General features: G+C 44.5%; 1 pseudogene; it reads left to right on the top strand.

Moving 5' to 3' along the window:
- The first annotated feature begins 453 nt into the window (after window positions 1–453).
- Window positions 454–2,564, top strand: LOC115480212 (annotated as a pseudogene).
- Window positions 2,565–8,082: the final 5,518 nt, after the last annotated feature.

Here is an 8,082-nt window from a genome sequence, read left to right as displayed (position 1 = left end):
AAATAATTTAAAAGTACTGTCAGCACCAATGTTGAATGCTTTTCCATGTTATGGTGGAAGTATAACACATAGGCCTCAAAACCAAGATACATATATAAACACAGATACTGAAGCACATTAAGATAGTGGGACAAACTTAGACAATGTGGAGACTACTTGGTTTCTCAAAGAAGACCCTAAGCCCATCTTTGAGGGAAGGGGATCTGGAAGCTTGAAATACATAGTAACATAGTAAATGACGGCAGAAAAAGACCTGCATGGTCCATCCAGTCTGCCCAACAAGATAAACTCATATGTGCTACTTTTTGTGTATACCCTACTTTGATTTGTACCTGTCCTCTTCAGGGCACAGACCGTATAAGTCTGCCCAGCACTATCCCCGCCTTCCAACCACCAGCCCCGCCTCCCACCACCGGCTCTGGCACAGACCGTATAAGTCTGCCGAGCAGGAGCTTGGGAAGAGAAGCAAGTTTGAATCCATGGTGGAAACGCTGCAGGACGAGGCACAAGAAGCTGATGCTGTACAGGATGAGCTGAATGAGACCATAAAAAGACTGTAAGCAGAGTTGGTTGTGTTTAAAGGCCTTATGAGTGATACAATGACAGATCTCGACACAAAGATCCAAGAAAAAGCTATGAAGGTGGATATGGATATCTGCAGGTGAATCGATATCACAGCCAAGCTGTGTGATCTGGCACAGCAGCGCAACTCTGGAGATGTTTCCAAGATATTCCAGGTGGGATCTGTCTCCAGAAAAAAAAGAACGGAAGCTGACTTCTGATGAAGACATATCTGAGCAGGATGGAGAAACCAGCAGGTTCTCAGATGATGTCAACTGTTCACTGAACATTACTGATGAGATGAAGCGTATGTTTAACCAACTGAGAGACACCTTTGATTTTGATGATGACTGTGACAGTCTCATATGGGAAGAGAATGAGGACACGCTTTTACTGTGGGAAGATTTTGCTAACTGCAATCCATCTATTGAAATTCAGGGCGAGCAAGAAGAAAACTTAGGACATTTGATACATGAAACGGAATCTTTCTTCAAGACAAGAAACAAAGAATATCAAGAAACAATAGATCAGATTGAGCTGGAACTGGCCACAGCTAAGAGTGATATGAACCGCCACCTGCATGAATACATGGAGATGTGCAGCATGAAGCGAGGCCTTGATGTGCAAATGGAAACTTGTCGGAGGTTAATCAGAGGATCTGCTGGAAGGAATTCTCCATCTAACAGTTCAGTAGCAAGCAGTGACTCTGGGAACACAGATGACATTCAAGATGAGTTTGAAAAGGATAGTGAGACAGACGGCTCTGTCAGCTGATGGCCAACATCTTCTGGAGAGAAGACATGAGCAAAAAAACAAGGACTTGTAAAATTCTGACACAGGGTCCAGTGAACCCCCCCCCCCCCCCCCACCCCTTTCCCCGCCCTGGAATCGGTACTGTAAACTTCTATTCTTATAGAAAATGTTGATGGGTGTAAAAACTGTTTAAATGTGCCTTTTCCCTAGGCTGACCTTTGGACACATTACTTCAACATCTTTAATGAACAAAACCCAGGAAACAGCTTTGTGAGATGCTGGCACTGAGGAGATACCAGTTCAGTACAAAGGTCGATGAGGTGTCCATTTTCAGAGTCCTGAAGTGGTTCATTTTGTGTACATTCTTATATCATGACTTGTGTAGGGGATTTGGGATAAATACCAGAAAAGTGAAATGTTTGTATAGCAGTTTGGGGCCCATTTTAGCTAGTGGGTAAAGGTGGAGAGATTGTAATCTTTCCTTTTTTGTTCACTTTGCTTATTGAGCAAAACTTTCAGTGGGACTAGCTAGACTCCAACATGAGCTGCTGCAGCTTCTTTCTCATCCTTGGATCTATTTTATTTTGTATATTTATGTAGTTTTTCAAATTGTGCACTTTTTTACACCTACTTTTAAAGCTCTTCTCTGGATGGCACTCTGTATGACCTTACATTACCTCCACAGGCAGCTTGTCGGCCAGGGCAGCAGCGGTGAGAGTGACTAAATAGGGGGAAAGTTTGAAAACTTTAAACCTTCTCTATGCTGAAGTAGAGTAATGATTTTAACTTACAACTTTTATTTTGAAGTAATTTTTAATTGAGCATGTACAAAACAAGGATAGCATACTAACCAACATATCATATCCAATACAGCACCTTTTCAAGCAGGCAACTGCAAGGAACAGGACACTTTACTCACTAAACCTTACAGTATCCCCAAACTCCCCCCACCCCTCTCCCTACCCAACTGCCAGTACCTCAACACAAAAATCTGACTTTGAGCCCTTGATAAAGTATTCCAGAAAGGCTCCCATATCTCTCCATGAAAAGCAAAGGAATTATCTTTGAATGCCGTAATTGTTCTGAGGGCAAGTCTGGAGAAATCCAAAGCTACAAAACCTTCAGTTTCATCAAAATTGCCCATTTCAGTAAGGCTCTTGCCCCCACTTTCAAGGCTCAGGAACATAGCCAAAGTCGCAAAACAGATCTGGCCAACAAAGTGAAATATTCATGCCCCAAAATGTTTGATTTAATGGGCATGTCCAAACCATATGCCCCAAAGAGGCCTCAAGATATTCACACTTCAAAAATGCTGGCGTTGTTTGAAGTTTTAAGAGTGCTTATTCCTAAACATACTCCAGGAGCCCTAATAGTGAAAAGATTGACCTAGTACTCTATAGTTGTTGCTTTCGGCACCTAACCTTTATACCGTTCAGGAAATCTAGACTGCCCCAATTTGACTGCCCCTATTTGACTGACTGTACATTTGTCCTTTAGATTGTAAGCTCCTTTGAGCAGGGACTGACATTCTATGTTAAATTGTACAGTGCTGCGTAACCCTAGTAGCGCTTTAGAAATGTCAAATAGTAGTAGTAGTATCCCCGCCTCCCGCCACCGGCTCTGCCACCCAATCTCAGCTAAGCTCCTTAGGATCCATTCCTTCTGAACAGGATTCCTTTATGTTTATCCCACGCGTGTTTGAATTCTGTTACCGTTTTCATTTCCACCACCTCCCGCGGGAGGGCATTCCAAGCAACCACTACTCTCTCCGTGATAAAATACTTCCTGACATTTTTCTTGAGTCTGCCCCCCTTCAATCTCATTTCATGTCCTCTCGTTCTACCGCCTTCGCACCTCCGGAAAAGGTTCGTTTGCGGATTAATACTTTTCAAATATTTGAACGTCTGTATCATATCACCCCTGTTTCTCCTTTCTTCCAGAATATACATGTTCAGGTCATCAAGTCTCTCCTCATACGTCTTGTAACGCAAATCCCTTACCATTCTCGTAGCTTTTTTTTGCACCGCTTCAATTCTTTTTACATCCTTCACAAGGTACGGCCTCCAAAACTGAACACAATACTCTAGGTGGGGCCTCACCAACGACTTATACAGGGGCATCAACACCTCCTTTCTTCTGCTGGTCTCACCTCTCTCTATACAGCCTAACAACCTTCTAGCTACGGCCACCGTAGCCAAATTTGGATAATGTTAGGTTTGGCTCTGATACTACCCAGACTAGGCCAAATAAGAAACAAATACCAATAAGAAACAAAGTCAGATCATCAAGATCCTACCTAAACCTACACTACCCAAATTGCAAAGGACTGAAATACAAAACAACTTACGCAGCCAGCTTCTCCTACATAAGCGCACAACTATGGAATGGGCTCCCAAAAGCTGTGAAAACAATCCACGACCACTTGAACTTCAGGAAATCACTAAAAACCAACCTCTTCAAAAAGGCCTACCCCAACGACCCCACGTAACCTTCTTCACCTACCAACACAGCATGACTATGATCGAACAGGATAACACGCAATCTTCATCCATTCCAACCCTCACTTATACCTCATACGATCACTATACAACTTTGTATTTGTTATTCACTGACTGGGCAAACGCCTTTGACAGTACTATGTAAGCCACATTGAGCCTGCAAATAGGTGGGAAAATGTGGGGTACAAGTGCAATAAATAAATAAATAAAGCATGAGAATCAAGGGAAAATGCGCAAATATCTGAGTGATTATGTGGTATATTAAGCTTGTTAAGAGTATGCAAAGTTAGAGTGAGTGTATGGTATGAATAGATGGTATGTGTGTGGTTGTGTGGAATGTCGAGGTCGACGTTTTCAAAAGGGGGTGGGGGGACAAATTTAAGAAGATGAAAATACCAGCTCCTTGTGAGGTCTGGGGAACAGGGGTGCAGTTACTCACAAACCCGGAAATGCTTCATGGATGGAAAGGGAAGACACTGTGGGATTCGTGGGGCCAGACTCTGGAGGCAGAGGGCAGTTTTGGGGTGCCTGGGGCTAGACGCAGTGGTGGCAGTGGAGCTGAGGCACTCAGGTGTCATGGAGGCATGGGGCTGCGGGAGCCGAACCAATCGCACATGCACTATTATTGCGCATGTGCGTGGATAGGAGAGAAAGGCCGCTCAGAGAGGGAGGAGCAGAACAAAAGCCCAGATGTTCTGTGGAGTGAAAGGGGTCAAAGAAACAGTCCATGATTAGCCAGTGCAGGCCCAGCAACAAGGGGAGACAGGAACGAGGCGTAAGTGCCCCAGATGTTTGCCACATGGTGTGCATGCATTCATGCAGCAGTGGGAAAGTGTAGACATCATAGGACAGTTGCAGGCCAGACACAGCTGAATTTTTAAGCTCCCTGAGCATTTCTGAAGCTTAAGGACAGTTGAGGAGACAGTGGGGAGCTGCCGGGGCATAATGCTGGCTTGGAGAGTGGAAGCTGAAGTACTGTATGTGGCTAAAACATGTGGCTGATGGCTGCTGAAGTAAAGGGAGTGTGTGAGAGTGACTGAGCTTGTATGAGTGAAAGACAGATGTGTGTGTGTGTGTGTGTGTGTGTGTGTGTATGTGTGTGTGTGTGTGTGTAAATTGAATGAAATTTTGTACTGGCAAGCACATGCAGGATCTGAAATGGTTAGGTGTGATGTCACTAGAAAAACAACCATTAGGCAGTTGGAGCTAGGTAAGCCAGATGCTGGTTTTGTGTGGATGCTGTGCCTGACTTTTGGCAGGGTTTTAGGCAGTGCATCTTTTCTAGCAAAAAAGGTGTCGGTACTCAAATGCTAGGCCACCCTTCAAGGGTGGGGTGATCACTGAGGGACCCACCCCACAATAGCCAGGCCCCCTGCAACCAGTCGCAGAATCCATGACAAGGCAGACTTGGTGTGTAGAGCCTGAGCTCTTTCATTAAAACTTGGGGTCCTTGGGTCAATTTTAGCAGACAATGGAAAAGGTGCGGGTACTCAGTACCCCCAAGTACCCCCAGAAAAAAAGCCCTGGTTTTAGGAGAAAACTGATTGGAAGTGCTTCATTGTAAATGTTATTGGGCTTGTATGATAAGGAAGTTAACTGCTGTGTGCCTAAATTATGTTTTAAGATAAATGCTGATTTCTTTAAGTCAGCTCAGTTTGAAATTGGAACTGAAAAACTGATGGAATTGGTAAGGGCTCTTGTTAAAACCCAAGCTTCTATTGAGTTTTGAAAGAATTTATTGGAATTTGACTAGTTTTCCTGAGTTTGGAGATTTAAAAATTGATAATTTTCCTGGTTTCTACTGACCTTGGAAAAGGCTGGTACTTTTAAATGAGAAAGAGTTTTTAGAATTATCAGAGTGACACTGAGAGAAGGACCTACAGAATGATTTTGACTATAGAGTTGTCTGAAACCTCTTTTGCCCTGAAAGGAGAAATATTTATTGGGCTTAATTTTTCTGTGGAACAGTGGTTTTATTGACCATCAGTTTTGTAATTTTCAAAGTGAAGCTGTAAATTACAATTGCTGCGGAAGTATTCTAGTGGCTGCAGTGCTGCGCTGTTTTGGGCATACAGTGAGTTTGGATTTATGTTTGCTCAGTTTTTTTACTAAAGAGCAAGACACTTGATTGAGTCCTGTTTTCGGACAAACATGCATCTGATTTGGTGAGCTTGGTGAGTGGAACCAGAATTTGATTTTCTACTGGGTGGATTAGCATAGGGCTCTCTAATTATTGATTTTATTTTAAAGTTAGCTAGATGTATATGGCCTGTGCCTAAGAAGACACTGACATAGAGCACAGACACTAAGGAGATAAGGTTTTGCCTTGCTGAGTTTGTTTAGTGAGGATAGTAGGGGCTGAGCTCCTGAGATTTTAGTTTCTCTATTGAAGAGCTCCTGGTGGCATCACAGAAGACCCTGGTACCCAACGCAAGCAAGCAACGAGCCGGCGACGATACAGGTTTTTTGTTAAACAACTTTATTTTTCCTTTATTTGTAAGTTAAATTTTGTTGGTATTCTTTGGACAATAGCATATCTTCAGACACCTGGCACCCACTAGGGTAACTATTAAAGAGCTAAGCACATTCTAAGGAAAGAAAAATTAGTTGCTGGGAATAATAACACAGAGAATACTTACCTATTCTATTAGGAGTGGAACCTGTGAGAAGGAAGTGTGAAAACTTAATTTTAAGGTTGAGTATAAGCTTTATTTACCTTGCACAAGAGGGTTTCCAAAAATTGAGTTACCATAAAGAGAAAAGCACTGTAATATTTATTCAGCTGTGATTTTAAAAACAATTTTAAATTGTTCTGGCACTTTAACATTTCACTTTGTTGACACTTTTATTCTATATTTTTAAAACATCTGTGCAATATAAGTTTTATCAGATTTGCAAAAACCTACAGGATCCTTGCTTGCTTGCTCCCTGAGGGGATTGAAACACTCACTCCATTGTCAACATAGGTTTATTTGTCTATGGTGTGCAGGATGTTTCAGGGAAAACCAACCCACCTCTTGTGATTAATTGCCAACTTGGGGCCTCTTTTACCAAATTGTGCTAGCGATTCTCAGTGTGGCAATCCACAAAGCCCGTCTTTGAATGGGCTTTGTCGGCATTGGTATATGGGAATTGCTAGCGCAGCTTGGTAAAAGAGACCCTTAGCTACTGCATTCAAACAAGGCAGCTCTTAAACCTAGGGAGTGCTACACAGGGGTGGCTGATTGGTGATGTTTTACAAATTCCTGAACCTCTCAGATAATCTCCTCTTTCCCTCTCCACTGCCTGCAGTAATTCCAAGCCTGCACTTACCATCTAAGCAACTGCATAAAGTTAAGCAAAAAAGCTGCCCTAACTTGTGCTGAGTTAATCGGGCACCAGTCTGAATTGCCCCCCATGGGGGACAGCACAAAGCAGCAGACGGCGCTTGGGGAGCCCGTGCGGGTCCGGCGAACGGCCCTGCTGTCATCCTCGGAACAGGGAGAGGCATCCAAACCTCTCCCCACAGGGGACTGCACGAGGCTCGCGGGAGAGCGACTGCACGCTCGACTCTGCATCCTCACCCACCCGCCCACCCAGAGCAGGGAGAGATGATCAAGCCTCTCCAACAGGGGACCGCACGGGCTGTGTGGAAGCGGTCGTGTGCCTGGCTCTGCCTCCTCACCCACCGGTTCCTCAGAAGGCAGCAGGAAAGGGGAGCACTGCCCGGTGGAGCTGCCCCAGGAGCATGGGAGTTATGGAGGTGTGAGGACGCTCTCGGAGGGAACCGCCGAGGCCGCCGAGGGCTCTGTCAACAGCACCGAGACCAGAGTGCAGCAGCAGCAACAAGAGGAGAAGAGGCAACGCGGCGGAGGCTCCGGAGACAGGCTCCGAGGGGCTCAGAGCAAAGCAGTAGTGGCAGCCTGAGGCTGCTACCCCCCCTCTGGTGTCTACCTCCAACATAGACACAGCTCCCAGGGTTGCAGAGCGTCTGTGCCCTGGGCAACTCGTCCAATCACCAGACCGTGAGTAAAGTGCCTATTATATTTCAAGATATTGAGACTTTACAACTGACAAACCTTGAAAGGCCTGACAGTAAAAACCAAAGTAAAAACTGAATAATTGCTAGTGAACTGAAGACACCTTCAGCGGGACAGGCGTGCCTGAGAAGGAGCTTTTTGCACTGCATTTGATCAACCGGAGAAGGCAGGCTTGTGAGGAGAGCAGATTGGGGCAACATGGTCTTAATAGTAACCACAGGAAATATATACCATATACCATAATGAATACC

The sequence above is a fragment of the Microcaecilia unicolor genome, chromosome 11, assembly GCF_901765095.1.
Source record: "Microcaecilia unicolor chromosome 11, aMicUni1.1, whole genome shotgun sequence".
In the NCBI taxonomy this organism is placed as follows: domain Eukaryota; kingdom Metazoa; phylum Chordata; class Amphibia; order Gymnophiona; family Siphonopidae; genus Microcaecilia; species Microcaecilia unicolor.
The sequence above is the reverse complement of the archived record's forward strand: the minus strand, read 5'-3'. Positions and strand labels throughout refer to the sequence as shown.